Source organism: Pan paniscus, chromosome 10 (assembly GCF_029289425.2).
Source record: "Pan paniscus chromosome 10, NHGRI_mPanPan1-v2.0_pri, whole genome shotgun sequence".
NCBI lineage: Eukaryota > Metazoa > Chordata > Mammalia > Primates > Hominidae > Pan > Pan paniscus.
Genome location: NC_073259.2, coordinates 77,470,793 through 77,497,139, shown reverse-complemented (window position 1 = coordinate 77,497,139; position 26,347 = coordinate 77,470,793). Strand labels below are relative to the sequence as shown.

General features: G+C 39.8%; 1 long non-coding RNA gene across 2 annotated transcripts; it reads right to left on the bottom strand.

The window, feature by feature from the left end:
* Positions 1-513: 513 nt before the first annotated feature.
* LOC134728490 (uncharacterized) lies at positions 514-23,291 on the bottom strand. 2 transcript variants are annotated; one of them, XR_010108935.1, is made up of 5 exons: positions 19,888-21,111; positions 9,992-10,075; positions 7,082-8,990; positions 833-972; positions 514-605 (listed from the first exon to the last, which is right to left on the bottom strand). It is a non-coding gene; the product is annotated as an uncharacterized LOC134728490 (long non-coding RNA). The 2 variants fall into 2 exon arrangements; XR_010108934.1 differs by lacking the exons at positions 514-605; positions 833-972 and having other exon boundaries at positions 5,273-8,990; positions 19,888-23,291.
* Between the last annotated feature and the right edge of the window lie 3,056 nt (positions 23,292-26,347).

The following is a 26,347-nucleotide window of genomic DNA, read 5'->3' as shown; positions in this document are numbered from 1 at the left end:
TATTATCTACGTCTTGCAGGGGAGAAAAACGGTCAAAGATACCAAACCCAATCTCACAAATGTTGGTTGATTTTAATTCACGCGTGTATAAATCTCATCTACCCATAACAAGATTTTGAAATTATTTAAAAACAGGGCTCAAACTATATTCCTATATTCTGTCATCACTGGTGACTTCAACAGAGGCTAGAGCTGGGGTTGGGGGGTTGGGGGGTTGGGCTGGGGATCTGGAATCTTTTTGCTTGTCTCCTTTTATTTACTTTTATTTTTTCACCCTGGCAAGTTATAAAATCATCTCTGCATTGTAGGAATCCAAAATGATAATGCATGATAAACATTTCAGAATGTCTGGCACTGGATAAAAGTCAACGATTCTTATACCTCATCAGCAATAGGCAATAGAAAAGATTAGTTAAGGAAATAAGAAAGAGTAGGGGTTTTTACAACTGGAAAAATACAGGTGCTTGTGAAGCTCCATGCAGTGATAATATGAGGACCCACAGAGTTACATACCAGACAGGGAAAAGGGATGGAAAGGAGGAGGGCGTGGGATTCCTCAGCCACAAAATCAGAAAGGCACCAGATATCTGAGGCAGATTCTGTATCTGGGATGCAGGGAAAGAAAAAAAAGCCTCTTAGCAATGCATACTATCTGCAAAACAAATGTACTAACATCTCTTGAAACTGGGTGGGGGGGGGGCGGGGAAGATTTTTAAATGTTTCTACTATGAAAGGCAGGGGAAATGAAAAAAGTTGAAAACCCATTATTACAAATTTAAGATGCAAACAATGCCACTGCTCTTGGCTTTATTTACAGGGCTTTCTTACTTACTTTATTTTTGTGATCGCAGAAGTGTTGGCAAATACTTCCGTAATACTCAAATTCAAGCAGCCTTTTGTGCCTCAGAGTGTGAAGAAGTAAAAAACAGCGTGGGTTGGCAGGACTCACCGACATCTCTTTTTACTCAAGGCCTAAAGGGATAGTGAGAGGAATCCTGAATCACAGATATTATCAGGCTCTGTGTGGGATGCAGAGGTGCTAGAGGTTAGTCATTTAATCTGGTCATCTAACTGGTAAATGGAGCCGCCTGGGTTTGAATTTGCAGACCATATTCTCAGATGCTTTTCACCACTATCCCAGTGGTTCTCAAATTTGAGAGTGCATCAGAACCACCTAAAGGGCTTGTTAAAACAGATTGCTGGGCCCCACCCCTAGAAGTCCCTGGACTAAGCCTCTCAACATCATCTGTGAACTTGTTACAGATGCACATTACTGGGTCCCGCCCCAGATCTTATGAATCAGAAGCTCTGGGGTGGGACCCAGCAATCTGTGTTTTAACAGGCCCTCCAGGAGATTCTGATATACTGTCAAGTTTAAGAACCACTGCATAAGATATTAAGAACTAATATCTTGTCTTCCACATATTCCTTTTTTTTCCTAATTTTTTCCAACAGGGATAACTCTTACTGGAGCAAAAGTTCTTGCCGTTGAATTAAATGACCTATTGAAGGATTTTTATTCATGTTTTGCTCTCAGTGAAAGAAGATGAGGCTAGAAAAAAAATTACTATAATGGAGGATTCATTTTGATTACTTTAAATTTGTACCGAAATTTAACCAGATAATACTGGGTTGGGGGTGGAACTAATCTTATTTGGGAATTACTCTATGCCAAGGCTTTACACGCGTTTTCTAAATTAATCTTCACTACATTGCTATGAGGTTTTATGGTCTTAATTTTAGAGATGAGGATAACTGAGACTTAGGTGAAGTAATTGACTTAAGGCCACATTCTTGTTAAGGGGCAGAATCAGGATTGTGCAAAGATCCCTCTAATTCCAAAACTCATGTTCTTTCCACTTCGTGGCTGGAGCCTGGAGAACCAAATTCCAATGTGGGCTCCACTGCCCCAGCTATGCAACATTGAGTAAGCGATTTAATCTCTATTTCGATTTCTCCATCTATAAATAATGTTATCATAAATCTGCCCCACCCACACTGGAATGTCAGAACAAATGAGGAAATGAAAGTGTAAGCACTTTCAGCTTTTTAAAGAAAAACAGTAAAAAGGCAAGTTATTAAGGCATTGTATGTTTAGGCAAGTGTTGCTGTGCAATTCTGGACGGTGAAGTCTTTCCCAATTATCTCCTGATTCATAAAGAAGAGTGCCAAAGAAAAAGTTGTTTGACTTCATTTACCAGTGTCTCCTGGAGGTAGAATATGACAGAGGATTGTATGCATCTCTTGTAAAAATTACAAGGAATCTCTCACCAGGCTCATTTGGCTCCAGGTTGTTGCCAAATTGCTGGCCCATCCTCATCTTAGAGATGTCTTTTCTCCTAACCCTTTTCTTCTGTCCATTCCAGGCATCCCTCTACCCGCCTGCCTCTACCCACTAGGAAAGACTTAAAATTCCTTTTACTTTATTATGTAGAAGGATTTAACTCTCAATCCTCATCTCAGGCCAGACTCCAGGCCACTTTTATTGACACAATTACCATGTTGTGCAATTCCAGGGGGTGCTATTCACAAAGAATACAACATGAATGATGCTCAAGAGGTGACAAACAAAAATGATGCCCCCTGGAACTGTGCAAGGCTGTGGCCCTGTCTATGCATAGCTCCTACCCCCAAAATCCATTAAGGTGTTTTGTTAAACAAAAGAGCCATCTACTTGGGTGTCCACCCTTTGCCAAGCTTTGAAATAATCGGGTTCTTTGATTTTGTTGGTTTAATGCAGACCTGATCCTAACCACACAGCTTAAGTTCTAACTTCCACACTCTACTGTGACACTTTTCACTCTTTTCTGTGACATTGTTGCCTCTCTCCCCACTAGACTTGTGAGTTTCTGAAGACCTTTTTATATTTTGTCTTCCTCATCTTTTATTCATGCCTCAAAAACATTTGCTTTGAATAACAGCACAGTGTAACTAGTTCATATGTATTAGTGTAAATATTTATGGCAAAGATTTGACAAATGTATTGTTTGATCCAGAGAGTTTTGTACCAAGAAATAAATTGAGTCAAAATTTTAAAATTGAGAAATGTCATGTAAAAAAAAAAAATCCTAATTTCTGGCATCCCTTGAAAATTTAAACACTCTGGCAGACATCTGGCATGCATCCACAAGGCATCAGTGACTTTAGCTAGATGCAGCATCTCTCTTCATCAAATAGTGCAATGAGTTGGCCTTACCCACATGTGGTATCTCTATGGTAGACAGAGTTTGGGACCACTGGTCCCAAAACATCATATGGATGTTTTAAAGAAACAAATGTAGAATTTTGCCCTATATATTTTACATGTGCTCATAACTATTCAATGTATTTTGAGGTAATTTTAAATTGTTTTTCTGGGATAGCAATTGTGGGGTACTACATTGTACTTTTTTTTTTTTTTTTTGAGACAGAGTTTCATTCTGTCGCCCAGCCTGGAGTGCAGTGGCACGATCTCAGCTCACTGCAACCTCCGCCTCTCAAGTTCAAGTGATTCTCCTGCCTCAGTCTCCTGAGTAGCTGGGATTACAGGTGCCCACTACCATGCCTGGTTAATTTTTGTATTTTTAGTAGAGATCGGGTTTCACCATGTTGGGCCAGGCTGGTCTAGAACTTCTGACTTCAGGTGATATGCCCGCCTCAGCCTCCCAAAGTGCTGGGATTACAGGTGTGAGCCACCATGCCTGGCCACGTTGTACCATTTCTAAATAAGCAAGGCAAGTGCAGACATCAAATTATAAATATCATTACCACCAACGTTTTAATGGAGTTGTAGCTAATGTTATTTGTCAACAGCCTTGGAAAGACAAAAAATGAATAATAGCAATTACTTAAATAGATTTGATGACAAACGACCCTATAGGGTATAATTTTTTTTTTTAATTTATTTTTTCCTGGATGGAGACACAAGCAAAGCTAGTTCAGGTAGCTAGCAAATGATGAGGTCAGGATTAGAATCCAAGCAGTCTGTCCCCAGAGACACACTCATAACCACTAAACTAATATTTATTGATCCTTTTCCATGTGCCATGGCCATGACTGCCTCCCAACTGAAAGAGACAACCAGATTTATAGAAGAATGTATAAATCTCTTCCAGGCCTTTTATAGGTCACTATAATAAACCCACATAGATCCTTTTCCCTCTCCCACCCCAGGTCATATTGACATGTTTATAATCTTCATTTTTGAAATGGACAAGCTGCCACATGTCTAAAACTTCTTTTAATTCCCATATAGTTCTTGCATGAAGTTTGTTTCTGTTGAGAGTTATCATAACGAATCCTATGCACGTGGTTTCACAAACAACGGAAGAAATTTGAAGCCATATAATACTGACAGTGAAAACCAATATCTCTAGTCAAATTGTGCTTGCGTGGAGAAATGGGAGATGTCAAGGTTGAATTTGAGCAAAAATGTCACATTGACACAAATGCAGAGAAAGTTCAAAAATAGAGAACTTAAAAGGGAATGCTCATCAACCTTTGGTATATTTTACATTTAATTTTTAACTAAATATCATGAAAAAGTACTGGAACTGGCACTTTTCTTTAAAAGGCTTAAATTAATTAAATTTCTGTTGTCCACATTGAATTATGTAGTATCAGGAATTTAAGAGGTTGCCTTCCACTCTTACTCCTTTTTTATCAAAACACTACCCATCTTACCTTGCCTCAGCTTCTCTTTCTGCAAAATATGCATGATAAATGCATCTTTATATCTTAGAGATGTTGTGAGACATAGCTAATAAATGATTACACAGCATAGCTCTTTGAAGTATAAAGCACTGCATAATTACTAAATACTATAATAATCATCCTCATAATAATAGTAATTTTCAACCAGCACATCAACCAGACCCAGATGCCTTTAGTCACCTCCCAGTTAGACAAAAGTGTATACACCAACTATTAAATCAAATAAAAATCTTAAACCACAGACTGGCTCTACTCCCTTCCTCTTTCCTATGCAGAATCTGAAGTCAGACTGCCAGTGACACATCTCAGTTTCATCACTTGCTGGCTGTGCGACCCAGCTCATACAAGACAGCTAATCTCCAACCTCTATCTCTTCACTATAAAAATTACAATAATAATAATACCCACTTCACAGGATTTTTGTGAGAGTTCAACAAATTAATACATGTAGAACTCTGAACTAGTGGCTGGCAGACTATAAGGGCTCAGTGAACATTAGCAGTGGTGATGACTTGCAGCAATATCTAAAAATAATAATAATAATAGGCAGCAGTCTAGCCATGTTATTGGATAGTAAGTCAATCCGTTCAACTTGGAGAATAATTGGTACTGCCCTCTAGGTTACCATGTTAATATTCATCAAATATAAGCTCTTTAATATTGAACTTTGATATCAAAAGGAAAGGTGAGACATTTCCTTTTCATTTTCCCAGTCTGTTTAGTCTTTCTTTTTTTTTCTGGAGAGAGGTTCTTGCTCTGCCACCCAGGCTGATGCGCAGTGGTGCAGTCACTGCAGCCTTGATCATCTGAGCTCAAGCAATCCTCTCACCTCAGCCTCCTGAGTAGCTGGCACTACAGGTGTGCACCACCATGCCCAGCTAATTTTTATGTTTTTTGTAGAGACACAGTTTTGCCATGTTGCCCAGGCTGGTCCTAGGCTCAAGTGATCTGCCCTGCTTAACCTCCCAAAGTGTTGGGACTGCAGGCATGGGCCACTGTGCCTAGCGATTTTTATTCCTTATAATCATTGTGCATGAAATAAATGACTACATTTTTATTATAGATGATTAGGAAAAAATTGGGTAAAATTTAAAAGTACCTCTTCATCACTAATACTCCCCATGCCCCAGCCCATTCTTCTCTGCAGATGTAACCACTATAAATGATTTGGTGTGTTGCTTTCCAGGCATTTATCAGTGCATTTATATTCATATAAAGAAAACCCAATGGAAACATGAAAGTATGTGCTTAAAGCACCCAAAAGATGAAATTTCACAATGATGCCTGGGCTGATCTCAAACTGCTGGGCTCAAGCAATCCTCCTGCCTCAGCCTCCCTAGTAGCTGGAATTACAGGCATGTGCCACTGTGCCTGGCCCCACCAAAAAAAAATTTAAAGAATTTTGTGTTTTTCAATCATTATTAAGTAATTTACAAAATAGAAGGAGGAAAATGTGGTTAAAATTTCAATGCGATATGAAAAAAAATTACCAAAGTGAAATTCTTAGAGAAACTTTTGATAATAAAGATCTTATACACGTGTCAAAAAAAAAAAGAAATTTGTGTTTTTACAAATGCATAGATATAAAAAAAAATCAGAGCTTGTTAGGACTTCCTTATACTAATTTAATTTTAACATGGTTTAAATTCTTAAATTAAACAGTAAAATAATATTTACTATGGACCATAAGCTCTTTAGTGCTTACGATTTTTCTTTTTTCTTTTTTTCTTTTTTTTTTTTTTTTTTGAGACGAAGTCTTGCTCTTGTCCCCCAGGCTGGAGTGCAATGGTGCAATCTTGGTTCACTGCAACCTCCGCCTCCCAGGTTCAAGCGATTCTCCTGCCTCAGCCTCCCAAGTAGCTGGGATTACAGGTGCCTGCCACCATGCCCAGCTAACTTTTTTTTTTTTTGTATTTTTAGTAGAGACGGCATTTCACCATGTTGGCCAGGCTTGTCTCGAACTCCTGACCTCAGGTGATCCGCCTGCCTTGGCTTCCCAAAGTGCTGGGATTACAGGCATGAGCCACCGCACCTGGCCACGATCTGTCTTAAGATCTTAATCCAAGCTTGCTTTATATGTATGTATGCACCAATATTTTTAAATACATAAATGTAATCATATTGTTTTGCAAATGACTTTATTTGAGTGAGCGATTTTACACATCATAATATTTCTTAGTGGCAATCTAAATAAGGAACTTAAACCATATCTGCCATTTTGCTCCCCTAAAAACTATTCTTGTCTAAGGGTCCTGTTAGAACAACTTGAGTTTCAAAAGCTTCCATTTTTGCTAAAGCAAATTTCATTTTCCATCACATTTCCAAGCCCCTGTAATACAATCCTTTTTTAATCTCTACAGAGTGTAAGAGGGAGAGAAATCCTACTGACCAGGAGCCTTCTAAATGGTGACTATGGAGAGATGCCAAGGAAATTGAATGGTGCCAAATGCAAAATCCTCAAGTTGCTCTCTAAACCAAAGAAATTCACTGGGATCTGGATTTCACTGAGGCAGGAAGTATTTCACCTACAAAGATAGAGCACATGTGGAGATTATATTTGGGACCAGGGAATAAAGAAGAAAAGGAAAGCTACATTGTATTTCAGTTGTATTTCAGGAGACAGTAAAAAGAAAACGTTCCCTGAAGCAAAAATAACCAATGACCTTTGGTGCAGGAAAAATATTTAAGCAATAGCTTATAATTAAGTTTATTTAAATTTTTCCCTTATAGGAAATTAACTGCTGAAAATCTGTTACTCCTTCAGCAAGTTCAATGCACATAGAACGCATAGAGAAAGAGAGATCCAGAATTATTTCAAATTTCAAAAATTATATTTATTTGAAATAACCCTGGATCTAAACTACTACAAATGTTTATTGCATACTCAATATGCATAGGAGGTCAGGGGAATACCAAGAACTCCAAGTTACAGAACAAGTCCTCTAAGTGCTTAAAAGTGCCAGTTAGGGAGATAAGTTATGGGCTCATAGAAAAAGAACCGTAATAATGCTAAGGATCCTGTGGTAAATGCTGAATGAATAACAGAGTCATTCATTTTTGGAGACCTCGTCCCTCACTCATGGTCTTCAGGTAAGAGATAGAACTTCAATCATGTCTTAAAGGATTTTGGAAATTATAGGAAAAGAAGGGACATGAGAAGGATCCTAGCATTAAAAAAAAAGTACAGATGCAGCAAAGTACCAAGCACATCTAGCAGACCTTGAGCAGATCCTTTTAACTGCAACAAAGGGTTTGTGCCAACTAGGAGAAAACTTTGAGTAAGTAGGTTGGGCCTCTGCTCTGAAGGGCCTTCACTACTAAATTAAGATATTTGGACATTATCTTTTTAGGCAGTAAAGAATCAAAGCTGGTTTCCTGTGAAGCAACATGATTAAAGTATGCTTTCTAAAAATCTTTCTTTTTTTATGAAGAAAATTTGCAAAACACAGAAAACCACCAAAAATAGAATAAAAATTGGCGTGCACCTATAATCCCAGCTACTCAGAGACTGAGGCAGGAGAATCCCTTGAAACTGGGACACAGAGGTTGCAGTGAGCCGAGATCGCACCACTGCGCTGCAGCCTGGGTGACAGAGTGAGACTTTGTCTCAATAAATACATACATACATACATACATACATACATAATAGTAAAATAAAAAATGAAAATAAAAATTACTTGGAAATCCGTCATCCATAAATATGTTAAACTTTGATGGCTAAATGTACAGCATTTTATTTCTGGTCATATATTTGTGTGTGTGCACGTGTGTGTGTGTGTGTGTAGACTGTGATTATGTTTTTTTTATTCAACATTATGTTGTGGGTTTTTCAACATGATTTTTAATAAACTGCATTGTATTTCATTATATAAATGCAATATGTGTCCAATTTTTCCATTTTTCATCCAGGCATAAATAACTAAGATTAATCCAAGGTTAGCATAAGCAGTATTTACAAAGGATTGGAGTAAGGATAAACTGAGAGCAGGAAGACCAGTTAAGAAGCTACTGGTAGAGAACTGCTTGAATAAAGGGCATGTTCACACACTGGAATAGTTTATAACTATTATATTACATTATAATTGTTATTTCAAAGAATGATACTGCTCCCAGTGTAGTATTACGCAGTGATCTCCAAGGTAGATTTTCTGGGTTTCTCCTCTTCTCCCCAGTCTCTTAAATTTGTAGTGCTCCAGAACTCCGTCCTTTCTCTTCTCCTTCATCTACATTTCCTCCCTTGGTAATCTCATCCAGTCCCAAGGATTTAAATACTGTCTATATGTTAACCACTTGATGGCCTGTGGAAAGAAAAAGTATTCTATATACAGAGATGGATACACATTTCCTGAAAAAGCATTCAAAACTGTAAGTTGGAAATGCCTGCTCCACCAATGCCATCCAATAGGACAAATTACAAATACAAAACACTAGTGTACTGCCCTCAGAGGGGTGCTTGTAAGTGAGGGGACTTGAAGCTGAGTATACGCTACAGCTCAAGTCAAGGCCTAGAGGCAGGAGCAGAATGATGTGATGAAGGAATCAGGAAGGGTGCACCGCCACTGCAAAGTCCGGCGATGGGATGGGTAGGGAAAAAATCACCTTGGGCAATTTGCTCTTTAACTTCTACTCATTCAGATGTTTGTAGACTAATAACCTGAAAGCATTGTTTGATTCAGGTTTCTAATAACTGGCATGTAAGCCATTGTGACAAGGAGTGGAGGGAGAAAGACTCTGTTGACCAGTGAACAAAATAATGATCCTGAGATAGAAAGCAAATATACATGATTCTTCATTTTCAATACCTTCTCCATGTCAAAGTTTTTTTCATTGTTTCTTTTATGAGCTCTGCTTTTCATCACATAACCCCTTCAACTAAAATTTTCAAAGAATTCTTTCTTTCCATCTTGAAAAGCCCTACCTACTTTTATACAATTGCACTTTGCCTTATTTTTGTGTAATTGGGTACAAACATGTAAAAATATTTATACTCCTTTCTAATCTATAGAAAACCATTTTGGGGGTCTTGAAAACAGACTCTTTACAGATGGAGAGAATGAGAGAAATGTCCTCAGTGTGCTGGCTAAAAACTGCAATGTCTGCCCAGCACTGTGCCTCCTCTCATAACAGGGGATGCTCTGCTGAATGAGCCCTTGTATGTCAAGATTCAAAAAGTTCTTGTTTGCTCCAGTTGAACAAAGCTCTCACAGACAGTGGGATCTGCAGGGTAGCCACCAAGTGTGTTAAACCAATGCTCCCTCCACCACACTGCTGAATAGTTTATCGTAATGGCAGTTCTCACCTTCATGTATAGAGGCCGGTGTTCATGTTGCCGTCCTGCACAGAGCTCCCACTGACTTCAAAGGAAATGACATAGAACAGAACCCTGTGGTGTAAGGAGAAACAAGCAGCATCTGATCAGAATCAGGCCACTTTTTTTTTTCATTCCCTCTGTATAAATGGCTAAATTTATATACGGAATATCTAAAGGCCACCTTTCACTTCAGCAGTTTATGAATTGTCAGGTATACATACACTTATTGGGAAGTTCAACACTGGACTGCTTTTTATGTAGGAGGGAAAGGGAGGGGAGTGTGTGTTAGAAAAATCCACCTCAATCCCACGTATTGCTTGGTCTGTAAGACCCCCAAGAGACCAAAGTGATCTGGGGCTAGTTTAGGGGTTCTGTTTTACTTATAGCTGGCCTTGAGGCACATGCTAAAGAAAAAGAAGGAGGAGGAGAAAAAGAGGAGAGGAAAAAAAGAGAAAAAAGAAAGCGTAAGTGTATGTTTATTAAGTCTCTGGATAGGGGAAGTCATTCTAAGCTTAAAAACAAGAAGGGGATAAATCAAAATGAAATAGGTTAAAATGGCAAATGAAAAGCTGCGTCAATTGTGACAGGTAAAAGATTAATATTCCTAATATATTCAAATTATCCACAAATTGGCTAAAAATGTAATAAAATAAATTCTAGATGGATAAAATGTTAAAATTTAAATTTTCTAAAAATGTTTAGCTAAAGTAATGCATAGGTGAATATCTGACCTCTGGATAGGAAAGGGAGTTCGAAGCTTAAACATAGTATAAGAAATCATAGTGGCCAGGCACGAAGGCTCATGCCTGTAATCCCAGCACTTTGGGAGGCTGAGGTGGGCAGATCACAAGGTCAAGAGATCGAAACCATCCTGGCCAACATGGTGAAACCCCGTCTCTACTAAAAAGACAAAAATTAGCTGGGCGTAGTGGCAGGCGCCTGTAATCCCAGCTACTTGGGAGGCTGAGGCAAGAGAATCGCTTGAACCTGGGAGGCAGAGGTTGCAGTGAGCTGAGATCATGCCATTGCATTCCAGCCTGGGCAAAAAGAGAGAAACTCTGTCTCAAAAGAAAAAAAAATAAATAAATCATGAAGAAAAAGATCAACAAATTTGACTATATGAAAAATCAAAATTCTGTAAATTAAAAAAAATAAAAATTAGAACAGTCAACTTGGAAAATATTTGCAACAGTTATCCTGAATTTATAAAGAACTCAAGGCTGGGCTTGGTGGCTCATGCCTTTAATCCTAGCACTTTGGGAGGCTGAGGCAGGCAGATTGCTTGAGCTCAGGAGTTTGAGACTAGCCTGGACAACATGATGAAAACCCATCTGTAAACAAAAATTTAAAAATTAACCGGATGTGGTGGTCCATGCCTGTAGGCTCAGCTACTTGTGAGGCTAAGATGGGAGGATCACTTGAGCTCAGGAGGTGGAGGCTGCAGTGAGCCGAGATCATACCACTGCACTCCAGCCCAGGCGATAGAGCAAGACCCTTTCTCAAAAAAAAAAAATAATAATAAAAATAAAGAACTCAAGAAAGTTGATTTTTTTAAAAAAGTAATAAAAGATTTCTATAGAATAAAAGGCAAAGGATTCAGAAAGTTCATGGAAAAATTTAAATGGCTAATAAACACTTGAAAATGTTCAATATTACTAATAACCAATGAGTAATGAAATACAAACTTTTTTCACTTCAAATAGGCAAATATGAAAAAATGAAACTATACATTGTAGTCTTTTCAAATACAAGCAATGAACATAAAATATAGTGAAAAAGAAATGCTTATTCAAAATAGCAACAAAACAAATAAAATGCCAAATAATATACTTAATGTGCAGAACCTAAATAAGGAAAGTGAGCTTTCCTCCCTTTCTCGCCAGAAGGCAGCCTCATGGGGGCCAGGCCTGCGTAGGAAGAGTGTTCTAGCAAGGTAGCAGCCTAAAGGTGTCAGGAAATTGGCAACATGCAGGGAGATTAAGCAAATTAGCAGAATATTAAGGATAATGACAGTCAAGTTGCTCACTGTCAGAGAAAAGAGGTGTAAACATGGAAGGGGAAAGCTAGACTAAGCCCTGTGGCAATGGATTAGAATTGAACCTATCAGTGTGAACTTATGGTTTTCAATATATAAAGACAGATATAAAGAATAAACATAGGGCTGGGCACGGTGGCTCACACCTGTAATCTCAGCACTTTGGGAGGCCCAGGCAGGTGGAACACTTGAGGTCAGGAGTTCAAGACCAGCCTGGCCAACATGGTGAAACCCCATCTCTACTAAAAATACAAAAATTAGCAGGACATGGTGGCACACTCCTGTAATCCCAGCTACTCAGGAGGCTGAGGCAGACGAATCGCTTGAACCGGGAGGCAGAGGTTGCAGTGAGCTGAGATCAAGCCATTGCACTCCAGCCTGGGCAAAGAAGCAAGACTCTGTCCCAAAAATAAATTAATTAATTAATTAACATAGATGTAAATGCATGTATGCATATATGTATATAAATGCATATGTGAAAATACCTATATATGTACATATGTATATGCATACATGTATTTCCCTAGCTCAGTTAGTGAGGCAGCCTCAGAGAAGCAATGCCATAGTAACGATGAGCACTCCCAGTGCCTCGATCTTGGTTTCTGAATATCGTTCTATCTTCTCCACATTTACTCTGTTCTTTAGGGATCTCATCCACTTTCTAATGCTTCATGCTGATGACATCTACATGTATATGTCAAGACTAGACCTTTCATCTAAGCCCCAGATTACTATATTCAAACTGCTTATCTGACATCTCTATTTTGTTGTGTCACACACATTTCAAATTTAGCATAGTCAAAATAGAATATTTGATTTCCCTGTGCCCTTCCAATCTATTTCTCCCATTATTTGTATCTTATAAATGGCAACGTTATTCACTCAGTTACTGAAGTCAGAAGTCTGGGAGTTAAAATCCTTTCCCTTTCCCTTATCCTTCATTGTCAGTTCACTTGCCAGTCCAAATGGGGTTCTACCTCCCAAATGCATCTTGAATTCATTCACTTTTCCCCATCTTCACTTGGGACTGTGCCAGTTTAAATTACTGCTCTTCCTCTCCTGATTTACTGTGATGGCTTTTGACTGGTCCCTCCACTTCTATGGAAACTTCCTTACATTCCGTTATCAACATAACCAGAGTAAACTCCTGAAATGTAATTAGAGCGTGCCATTCTCCTCTTTAACACTTCCATGTTTTTCCAGTCTTTTAGAACAAATCCAAGTGCCTGGCTATGGCTAGAAAGACCCCTGCATGATTGGAACACCTGCCTGAAGTCTCCAACTTCGCACCATGTATCTTATCTCATCAGTCACAACTCTGCAGTCAAAGTGTCCTGTGCAGGCTGGGCATGGTGGCTCATGCTTGTAATTCCAGCATTTTGGGAGGCCGAGATGGGTGGATCACTTGAGGCCAGGAGTTTGAAACTAGCCTGGCCAACATGGTGAAATGCCATCTCTACTAAAAATACAAAAAAATTAGTCAGGTGTGGTGGTGCACACCTGGTCCCAGCTACTCAGGAGGCAGGAGAATCACTTGAACCTTGGAGGGAGAGGTTGCAGTGAGCCGAGATTGCACCACTTCACTCCAACCTGGGCAACAGAGTGAGACTCTGTCTCAAAAAAGTGTCCTCTGCAATTGATGCTCCTAGAACACACCAACCTCTTTCCTCTTTCAGGATTTTTGCACTTGCTCTTGTTTCTGTTTGTAATGCTCTTCTTTCAGCTTTTCACATGGGTGGCCCCTTCTCTTTCTTTAGTTTTTAACTTCAATGTCAATTTCTCACCGGGTGCTGTGGCTCATGCCTGTAATCCTAGGACTTTGGGAGGCCAAGGAGGGTGGGTCACCTGAGGTCAGGAGTTTGAGACCAGCCTGACCAACATGGTGAAACCCCATCTCTACTAAAAATACAAAATTAGCCGGGTGTGGTGGGGTATGCCTGTAATCCCAGCTACTCAGGAGGCTGAGGTAGGAGAATCACTTGAACCCAGGAGGTGGAGGTTGCAGTGAGCCAAAATCGCACCATCGCACTCCAGCCTGGGCAATAACAGTGAAACTTCATCTCAAAAAACAAAAACAAAAATGTCAGTTTCTCAAGGCAGAAATTCTTGGTCATTTTATCTAAGTAGGACCCTCTATTATTCCCTTCCGCAGCCAACTGTTTATATTCTTCCCAATACAAGTTGTAATTGTTTTATTTATTTGGTTGTGTGTGTCTTTCACTAGAGTATAAGTTGTGCTAGGGAGTTGATCTTGTCTTTCTTGTGTTCTTATGTATTCCCATTATTTAGCATGGTGTCTGGTGTATACCGTATAGTTGATAAATTTTTATTGAATTCACATATCCATCTGACAAGGGATTAATAACCAGAATATATAAGGAGCTCAAACAATTCAGTAGGAAAATCCCAAATAATCCAATTTTTAAATGGGCAAAAGATCTGAATAAACATTTCTTCTTCTTATTATTATTATTATACTTTAAGTTTTAGGGTACATGTGCACAATGTGCAGGTTTGTTACATAGGCATACACGTGCCATGTTGGCTTGCTGCATGACATTTCTTAAAAGAAGATATACAAATGGACAACAGGTATATGAAAAAAATGTTCAATATCACTAATCATCAGAGAAACTCAAATCAAAACCACAATGAGATTTCATCTCACCCCAGTTAAAATGGCTTTTATCAAAAAGGCAGGGAATAATGGATGCTGGCAGGGATGTAGAGAAAGGGGAACCCTCATACATAGTTGGTGGGAATGTCACTTAGTACAGCTATTATGGAAAACTGTAAGGAAGTTCCTTAAAAAACTAAAAATAGAACTGCTATATGATTCACCAATTTCACCACTAGATATATATCCAAAAGAAAGGAAATCAATATATCAAAGATATGTCTGCACTCCCCCATTTATTGCAACACTATTCACAATAGCCAAAATATAAAATCAACCTAAGTGCCCATAAACGGATGAATGGATAAAGAAAATGTGGCATACATATAAGACGGAATATTATTCGGCAATAAAAATTAAACCCTGTCATTTGCAGCAACATAGATGGAACTAGAGGTCATTATGTTAAGTGAAGTAAGCCAGGCACAGAAAGACAAATATCACATGTTCTCACTCATATGTGGGAACTTAAAAAGTAGATTTTGTGAAGATAGAGAGTAGATTGGTAGTTTTCAGAGGCCAGGAAGGGTAGAGGGGAAGGCGAGGATGAAGAGAGGTTGATTAATGGGTATAAATATACAGTTTAACAGAATAATTAAGACCTAGAGTTTGATAGATCGGAAGGGTGACTGTAGTTTACAACAATCTATTGTATATTTCAAAATAGATAGAAGATAATAATTTGAATATTTCAAACATAAAGAAAAGACAAATATATAAGGTGATGGCTATCCCAGTTATACTGGTTTGAACTTTACAAATTATATGAATGTATTACATTATCGCAGGTTATCCCAAAATATGCACACCTATGATGTATCAATAAAAATTAAAAATAATACAAATTTACAGAAATCTACTATGTGTGAGGTGCTAAGGACTCAGAAATGAAACAAAACTTTCTCTCACATGGCTTATAACCTAGGAGAGAAGTAAGTAGGAAAGCAAATAAGAAATGGCTATTCTGCATAATTAGTGCTATGGTGGGGGAAGTAAAGGAGAGTATAGCATCATCTAGAGAAGCCCCTATTCTGGGGCTCAAGGAAGATCACAAAAGGCTTTTTTTTTTGGAGGCTGTAACACCTTAGTGAAACCTACAGGATGGATCAGTTAGTCATCCAAGATACAGTGGGTGAGGACAGAAGCAAAGAACAACATATATCTGGAAAGGAAGGAGGGCATGACATGATCAACAGGCTAAGCCTTAAGGCTGCCAGAGTAGAGTTGAGGATGAGGAAGATGAATGGGAAGAGATAAAGATATAAATAAGCTGATATAATGGTAAACCTCACCAAACATCTTAAGGAAATGGGAAGGTTATTGGAACGCTGTATGCAGGGAGTAGCATGACCAGTTTTGTGTTACACAAGGTCATTCTGGCTGTACTGTATATAAGGGATTGAAGACCAAGAGTTAGGAGGCCATGGCAGCAACCTAGGTGAAAGCTGGCAGAATAACAGTGACCTCAACTGGGTTAGTAACAATGGGACTATAAAGAATAAGAAGACAGATCTGAGGGCCACTTAAAAAGTGGCAGTCACAAAAATTAGCAATTCAATAAGTAATTTGATAAATGATGTGGGGACAACTGGTTAAATATTTGGAGGAAAAGAGTTAGATTCTTATATCAAAATTACATCAAAATTAACTCCAGGTCAGTGAAAGATTTGAATGGTTAAAGAATGAAATTATAAAACTATCAGAAGACTTCTGGTCAAGATGAATGACACTTTGAGATACCCCATCTCTTCCAAATCCACTTATGATAGGCAGCTAAAGAACAAAGCTGATTCCACTTCTCTTGCTGAGGCTATAGCATTATACAGAGCTGCGGACTGGAGGAGGAAGGACAAAGACACAGTAAGAACTGAATAGGCGGGGCACGGTGGCTCGCGCCTGTAATCTCAGCACTTTGGGAGGCCAAGCTGGGCAGATCATCTGAGGTCAGGAATTCGAGACTAGCCTGGCCAACATGGCGAAACCCGTCTCTACTGAAAATACACACACACACACACACACACAAATTAGCTGGGAGGGGTGGTGCATGCCTGTAATTCCAGCTACTTAGGAGGCTGAGGCAGGAGAATCGTTTGAACCCGGGAGGCAGAGCTTGCAGTGAGCCGTAACACTGCATTCCAGCCTGGGTGACAGAGGAAGATACTGTCGCAAAAAATAAAACAAACAAACAAAAACCGAAACAAAACATTAAATGTAAAAAGCAAACCTGTAACACTTTTAAAAGAAAACAAGAGAATGTATTTATGACCTTAAGGTAAGGAAGGATTGTCAAATTTAAGCATTAAATCCTTTATTTGACAAGTGACACCATAAGTAAGTGATAAGGCAATCCACAAACTTAACTTTGCAATGAAAGAAGATACTTTCAAAGCATTTTGCCACACTGGACCTAGACAAGTTGTAGGTGTACTCCTTGCATTGATGGTTCTAAATCTTTTTCCCTCTTTCCTTTCTGAAACTTCTGTTTTGATTAACATGTAATTGGACTATACCACTCACTTCTGCTCCTTGTTATACACTCATTCTCCCATCTGGAGACACTCATCTTTCCTTGAAGATTTTAGCTGGTGGTTCACTGTTACTTCAATATCACTTTTGTCATAATTCTTGGTGATTTTAATATCGACTTATACGGACCTTCCAGTAACCTAGCTTCTAAGTTCTTTGGCCTCCTCTTCTTGATATTGTCTTCTATCTTGGCAACTCACTAACATGGTTATACCTCTAGACCTGCACTGTCCAATATGATAATTGGACTGAATGTTTCAAACATAAAGAAAAGAAAAATATATAAGGTGATGGCTATCCCAGTTATACTGGTTTGAACTTACGAATTATATGAATGTATTACATTATCACAGGTTATCCCAAAATATGTACACCTATGATGTATCAATAAAAATTAAAAATAATAAAAGTTTACAGAAATCTACTATGTGTGAGGTGCTAAGGACTCAGAAATGAAACAAAACTTTCTCTCACATGGCGTATAACCTAGAAACCTACAAACTGGAATGAAACATGTCCAATATGATGGCCACGTTTCTCATGTTGCTTTTAAATTTTAAATTTATGCTGGGCGCGGTGGCTCACGCCTGTAATCCCAGCACTTTGGGAGGCCGAGGTGGGCGGATCACCTGAGGTCAGGAGTTGGAGACCAGCCTGACCAACATGGAGAAACCCCATCTCTACTCAAAATACAAAATTAGCCAGGCATGGTAGCACACGCCTGTAACCCCAGCTACACGGGAGGCTGAGGCAGGAGAATCGCTTGAACCTGGGAGGCGGAGGTTGCAGTGAGCCGAGATCATGCCACTACACTCCAGCCTGGGCAACAAGAGCAAAACTCCGTCTCAAAAAAAAAAAAAATATATATATATATAGATAGATATAGATATAGATATAAATTTTAAATTTATTAAATTTAAATATTTAAATATTATTTCTTCCACTGAAGTTCTACTGGATAGTGCTGCTTTAGATCTTGTCATTACCAATAAATAACTGCAACTTCTCCATAATGTCATTATTAAGCATCACATTTTCTGACCTTTTTTTTTTTTTTTTGAGGGACAGGGTCTCTCTGTTGCTCAGGCTGGAGTGCTATGGCATGATCATGGTTCATTGCAGCCTCAAACTCCTGGGCTATAGCGATCATCCCGCCTCAGCTTCCTAAGTAACTGGGACTACAGGTGCATGCCACTACACTCCCCTAAGTTTTTTGTTTTTTCATTTTTATTTTTTTTAAGACAGAGTCTCACTTTGTAGCTCAGGCTGGAGTGCAGTGGTGCGATCTTGGCTCACTGCAACTTCCACCTCCCAGGTTCAGGCGATTCTCCTGCCTCAGCTTCCTAAGTAACTGGGATTATATGCGCCCACCACCATGCTGGGCTAATTTTTTGCATTTTTAGTAGAGATGGGGTTTCACGAGGTCGGTCAGGCTGGTCTTGAACTCCTGACCTCAAGTGATCTGCCCGCATCAGCCTCCCAAAGTGCTGGGATTGCAGGCGTGGGCTACCATGCCTGGCCTTATTTTTTATTTTTTAGAGATGAGGTCTTGATATTTTTCCCAGTCTGGTCTTGAACTTCTGGCCTCAAGTGATCCTCCCACCTCAGCCTCTCAAGTGGCTGGAATTATAGGCAAGATCGTCTGTTTTTAAAGCTTATTCTTTGACTCCAACCATTTTTCAAATATATCTGTACCTATAATATATTAATTCCTCAACGATTTATTGTCCCTAACCTGTGTCATGTGCCAATTTTCATTATTATTCAACCTAAATTCTGTGATCAATCATTATAACCTTGCATGCATCCTAAACTCCCTTGTCTTGTCCCTCTTACTTTTTATTGATTTTTTTTTAACTTTGCAAATCCTGGTTAAATCTAACTTTCTGCCTGCTTGTTACTAGGATCCAGTTCTCCATTTAAATCTGCACTGCACCTCTGCAGCTAAATGTGGTTGGAGGGAAAAACACATAACCATCACTAACCTCACTTGAGTGCTTAATGCTACCTACCAATCATTATTGTTTCTTAGTCCAGACTCTCATTCTTCTAGACTATTCAGAATTTCTCCTAACTTTCAAGCCTCTGAAAACTTCTCCCCTCACTCTCATCCTCACTCTCAACTGATGAGTTGTATCTTATTTCTATTGAAAAATAATGGCAATCAGAAAGGAATTTTCATGTGTGCTCACTGTCACATCTCCTCACCTACCTGCATTTGTGTTCACGTGCTCTGCCTTCTCACATATTACTGTGAATGGACTGTCTATGCTCCTAATGAAGGCCAGTTCTCTATTATGTGCTAGATCTCACTCTCTCTAGTCGATTTAGGGACCCCGTTACAGCAATTTTCTCCTTTATCTCTGGCATCATCAAGTTTTTTCTCTCTATTGGATCTTTCCTATCAGCACAAAACCATGATTTTATTTCTATTGTCTTAAGAAAAGAAAATAAACCTTACTATTCACCTTACTTTTCCCTTCAGTTACTCCATTTTCTACCTTCTCCTTTTAGCAAAATTCCTCTAAAGAGTAGCCTGCCTATGTCTACTATTTCTAACTTCTCCACTCCCATTCTCTCTTGAATCCACGTTGATCAGCTTTTCTTCCCCATCTTAGTCCATTTTGTGCTACTATAACAGAATACCTCAGAGATTTATTGGCTCACACTTCTGGAGGCTGGGAAGTCCAAGATTGAAAAGTGCATCTTGCCAGGGCCTTCTTGCTGCATCATCCCATGGTGGACAGCATCCCATGGCGGAAGGGCAAAGAGAGGGTGAGAGAGACAAAACAGAGCTGAACTCATCCTTTTATAAGGATTCTACTCCAACGATAACAACTCTATTTCTGAGATAATGGCATTAATCCATTCATGAGGGTAGAGTGCTCATGACCTAATTACCTCTTAAATATCCCACCTTTTAATACTGTCACAATAGCAATTAAACTTCAACTTGTGTGGGAGGGGACAGACATTCAAATAATAGCATCCCCCACCATGCCATTAACTCTGTCATCACTATCACTCAATATTTCCACATTGCTAAATGTAATGGTCAATGTCAGCCCACATCTTGCTTGACCTATTAGCAGTATGGGACACAGCTGATCCCTCCTTTCTTCTGGAGACACTTTCTTTTCTTGACTTCCAGTGTTTCTCCCTACCTTACTATCTCTTCCTTCTCAGTCTCCTTTGTTGGTTTCTCCTTATTTCCCTGACCTCTGAATATTGAAATATCTCAGGCTTTGGATTTCTTCTCTTCACTATCTATACTCACTTTGTGGTAGATTAAATTACGGTTTACAACTACTTGCTTTCTCCCTTCTATGACTATTATACATCTGCACCCTTTGCATTTGTCTTTAAATGCCTCTGCTGAGCAGAGTATACATTTTTTGCCACATTGCAGGGCTGAGCTATGTGACTTTTTTTGGCTGGTGGAATGGAATAGAATGGAAATACGTGGTGTACGCCATATGCAAGGAGAATCTTTAAACTGGATTGAATGGATTAGTTTGGCCTCTCTTGCTTCTGCCCTTTGCCACGAGTATAGCACAGACAGGGGCTGTTCTTTTAGCCTAGGCACAAGATTAGAAGACACTTGAATCCGACCTATTTGCTGGCCCACAACCTAGAGCAGAGCTGTAATCAATCTGTAGCCCATATGTAGCAAGAGCAAGAAATGAACATTTGTTGCTGTAATCCACTGAGATTTGGTGCTTGTTAGTTACCTCAACAATGTTAACTAATAAAATTTTCTTTAAACTCTCCTGAGCTCTATGCTCATATATCCAGTTGCCAACTTGGCATCTACATTTAGATGTATCAAAGGCATCTCGAACTCAGCAGGTTCAAAATGAGCTCCTGATGTTTCCCACAAAATCTGTTCTTCTTGAAGTCTTGTCATTATCACTAATGTAAACTCCAACAATAACAAAAAAAAAGAGGGGGACAAAAAACTACAGTCACACTGATTTCTCACTTTTGCTTGCATTCCATGCCAAATTTATCAACAAATCTTGGTTTTATTTTCAAAATAAATCCAGAGTCTGGAAACTTCTCACCACCTTTACTAGTACCACCTTGGCCCAAGCCATGATCATCTTTGCCCACTTACTGTTACAGCCATACCAATCCCCACCAATGGGGTGGTCACCTTTGCATTCTCCATCACAGCCTCAGCTCCTAGGCATTACTAGAGAAAGTTCCTCTAGAGTAGGAAAACAAAAATTAATCAATAACTACCCAATGAATGTTACCCAAGCTTAGTTGGGTCATAATTACTCATGGGTTATCTTTTAATTATCTCTAATCACTTTTTACCACCTCCATCACTATTATAGTCCAAGCCACTATCATCTCTTGTCCAGGTTATTCTGAAAGCCACTCAGTTTACTCCTGCTCTTGTCCCCAAGAGTGCGCCTTTTAAAACAGTAAGTAAGACTGTGTTATTCCTTCGTCCAAATTTTCCTTTCCTCAAATGGAAAAATATCACCTCACCAAGAGAAAAAAATCATTATAATGGTCCACAATGCCTTACATTTTGCACACATGCAAACACACACACACACACACACACACACACACACACACACACACTCCCCATCTTACTGCTCAGATCTCATCTCTTATGACCCTCACTTTTCTCATTCAGCTTTAGCCACAGTAGCTTCCTTGCTGTTTCTTAAATACATAATTTATGCTCCCATTTCAGGGCCCTTGCATCTGTTGTTCCCTTTACCTAAGATGCCCTTCCACCAAATATCTCTATGGCCTGCTTCCTTGCTTTCTTTAGGAATTTACTCAAATGTCACCTTCTCAGTGAGGCCTTCCTTCACCACTGTATTTTAAATGGTCCCAGAAATCCCTATCCGGCTTCCCTGCTTTATTTCCCTCTATAGCACTTATCATAAAGTATGTAAAATTTAACATATAACAAATTTTGCTTTTTTATTGTGTTTATTGCTTCTCTTTCTACACTAGAATGTAAACTCCATGAACTAAGAGTTGTTTTGGTCTGTTTTGTTCACTGTTGTATACTGTGAACTGGTGTAGCCTTCTTCTCAAGCCCTTCCAATAAATTTGGAAATTCCTAATTACTTGAATTAAATCTTTCTCTGCTAAAAAAAAAAAATCTACATTGGTTTCTGTGTTCTTTAATTAACCTGACTGATAGATAGACCCATTCCTGCAGAAAAAAGAAATGCTTCTATCTGGAGAGATTGAACCAGAACAACTCTGGACCCTGCAACTATTGGGCATTCAGTGACAGTCTACATATTGAACAATGAGGTCTCCAGCCTTTTTATACCATTGGCTCTAGACACTAGCTGACAGACTTACAGTACACCATCTTCAGGGAGGAGATTAGAATATTTGTTATTGGAGCTGCTGGCTTCCCAAGAGAAAAGCATTTTGGGAAAGAGGAAGAGAGCCCTGCCTAATCAACCTGCCATGCACAGAGGTTCCAATGGATTTTTTATTACCTCATTCTTAAATCAAGAGACCACCAAGGGTCACCAGATGTTAGAAGACATATAGAAGAAAGATTCCAATACAAAATATAGAAAAAAACCCCAAAACTTTAAAAAATGAACTTATGGCCAGGCGCGGTGGTTCACGCCTGTAATCCCAGTACTTTGGGAGGCTGAGGCAGGCAGATCATGAGGTCAGGAGTTCGAGACCAGCCTGGCCAACAGAGTGAAACCCTGTCTCTACTAAAAAAAAAAAAACACACACACACACACAAATTAGCTGGGTGTGGTGGCATGCACCTGTAGTCCCAGCTACTCAGGAGGCTGAGGCAGGAGAATCGTTTGAACCTGGGAGGCAGAGGTTGCAGTGAGCCAAGACCGTGCCACTGCACTCCAGACTGGCAACAGAGCGAGACTACATCAAAACAACAACAACAACAACAACAACAAAATTATAAGGAATAGAAAGAGTAGATGGAATAGAAGAAGAAAGCTTATAAATTACAATTATAACTAATACTCTTAGAAAGATAAGATAAAGTATTGCATCTTTACTTTAGTAAGTACTCCTTAAACAATAATAAGATACTCCTAAAAAGGAACATTCAGAGAATTAAAAAAATTTGTAAGTATTAAGAATGTAATAGCAGATAGAAAATTTAATAGGATTGGAAAATATGTCTACTAAGACAGTAGAAAAGAGGAAGGAAAGGATAATAAGATTAGAAACTCAACACAGGAAATTTAGCATCCAACTGATCAAAATTTCAAACTAACAGAGAAAAATTGAGAGCAATAGTCAAATAATTAAAGACAATTTACAAGAATTAATTGCCAGAAATCCTAAGGTAATATAGAGAAACAAAAAAGACCATGCGGGAAGGAGAAACAGAATGGCATTAAACTTCTCATGGCAATACTAGATCCTAGACAACGATAAAACAATGACTTCAAAATTGTCATCAAAATGGATTTCCAATGTTGAATTCTATACAAATCACAAATCACATGTAAGGGTAAACTAAAGACATTTCAGATATGCAGTCTCTCGAGGTCTCAAAAAATTTACTTCCGGGCACCCCCATTTTTTTCTCTTTTTTTTTGACACAGAGTCTTACCCTGTCACACAGGCTGGAGGGCAGTGGCACGGTCTCTGCTCACTGCAACCTCCCCCTCCTGGGTTCAAGCAATTCTCCTGTCTCAGCCTCTAAGTAGTTGGGATTACAGGCTCCCGCCACCACGCCTGGCTAATTTTTTGTATTTTTAGTAGAGACAGAGTTTCATCATGTTGGCCAGGCTAGTCTCAAACACTTGACCTCAAATGATCTGCCCGCTTCGGCCTCCCAAAGTGCTGGGATTACAGGTGTGAGCCACCGCGTCCCTTCTAAGCACCCCTTCTAAGGTTGCTGTTGGAGAAAGTGTTCCATCAAAACAATGGAAGAAACCAAGAAAGGGGCATACATGGAATCCAAGCAAAAGAATCTTATGCAGGAGAGAGGAGAAGGGAATGACCGGAAGTCCCAGGTAGCCTGCAGTGCAGCAGGCCTAAAGAGCAGCCAGTCACAAATAGGAATAGGACAATGGAGGCCTCAAAAAGCCTGTTTTTAAAAGATGGGGGTAAAAAAACCCGAACTGTGAAACCGACAGATTAGCTGATGTATTAACCATAGAATATACAGAGAAATTTTACGACTCTGGGAGAGGAAATGATCAACTGAGACAAGTACATAGAAAACAAAACAAAGAGAAAAACAAGGTAATTATTATCATAATTATTTTTGTAAAAAGGAACTGTGGGCCGGGCGCGGTGGCTCACGCCTGTAATCCCAGCACTTTGGGAGGCCGAGGCGGGCGGATCACGAGGTCAGGAGATCGAGACCATCCTGACTAACACGGTGAAACCCCGTCTCTACTAAAAATACCAAAAATTAGCCGGGCGTGGTGGCAGGCGCCTGTAGTCTCAGCTACTTGGGAGGCTGAAGCAGGAGAATGGCGTGAACCCGGGAGGCGGAGCTTACAGTGAGCCGAGATCGCGCCACTGCACTCCAGCCTGGGTGACAGAGCAAGACTCTGTCTCTAAAAAAAAAAAAAAAAAAAAAAAAAGTTACCAGTGGAGATTGTTTTTACTGTGGGCATATTTGCAAGTCGAAGGAAAGACGCAGCAGGGAGAGAAGGAGAGGAACTGATGGAACAAAGTCAAAGAGGAAGTGGGATAAGATAGGACATAAGGACACGTGGAGCATTGAGATCCACAGAGGATGATCAGCACCTCTTCCTCTGAGACCAGAGGGACAAACCATAATGAGTGAAGAGATGAGGACATTCTTAAAGTGGAGCTAGCAAAGCTGGGAATGGCCTTCCACAAGAGGAAACCTAAGACTGGACCCAGAATAGTAAAGGTGGGTTTGGGGACTTGAGGCAAGTGAGAAAGCTCTGGAAATGCCGCTGGATAAATTCTGTAGGGATGCATTCCTGGAGAGGTGGTGCCGCGGTGAAAGTGGTGTACATGGATAGTGAACCGCACCCACATGATGGCATGATTTTCTTCAGGCACGCCCATCAACCTGGGAGTAGGAAAAAAGCCCAAGAATGCTGGATTTTCCCTAACGTGAAGGAAGGGAAAGTGACAACCCCACAAATCAAAAACAGGTGAGTGTGGAGTGTGCATGCCTCTAGTTCCTTAGTATACCCATATATAACCAGCCAGCCACAGGAAGCTCTCTATGTGGAGCTTTGAGTAAGACAGGAATGGCATTAACAAGCTATAACAAGAAAGGCTGAAAAGGGTACGTAGTCATGTTTGCTCTGAAGGATGGTCCAATAGGAGTGAAGAGGTGGGACAAGTAGAGAGAGTGATAAGTTGTGGTCAATATAACAAGCACAGAGGGTGATAGTTTCGAGAATATAAAATTCCAAGTGGTGTTGAGGTCCCAGGTATGGCCATGCAAGTGTGTAACTGAAGTAGAAACTAGTCAGCCAAGTTCCTGCATGAAAATGAACATGGATTTGGTAGGCAACCTCTAAGAGAGCCCCTAGTGACCCCCACTTCCTGTTAGTCTCACCCTTGTATAATCCCTTACCCCATTGAGTATAGGTCTAGTGACACTTCTTTTTTTTTTTTTTTTTTGAGATGGAGTCTCACACTGTCGCCCAGGCTGGAGCGCAGTGGTGTGCAGCTCACTGCAACTTCTGCCTCCTGAGTTCAAATGATTCTCCTATCTCAGCCTCCCGAGTAGCTGGGATTACAGGTGCCCACCACCAGGCCTGGCTAATTTTTTGTATCTTTAGTTGAGATGGGGTTTCACCATGTTGGCTAGGCTGCTCTCAAACTCCTGACCTTGTGATTTGCCCGCCTCAGCCTCCCAAAGTGTTGAGATTACAGGCGTGAGCCACCGTGCCCAGCCAACTCACTTCTAACAAATAAAATGTGGCAAAAATGGTGGGCTCTCGCTTCTGAGATTAGGTTACAAAAATACTCTGGCTTTCACCTTGTTTGCTTTATTTTGCTGTTGCTTTTGTTTGCTTGAATGATGCCAGCTGCCATGTCGTGAGCTGCCCAGTGGAGAGACCAACCAGGCAAGGAACTGAGGGAGGTCTCTGGCCAACAGCCAGGGTGGAAATGAGTCCTCAGT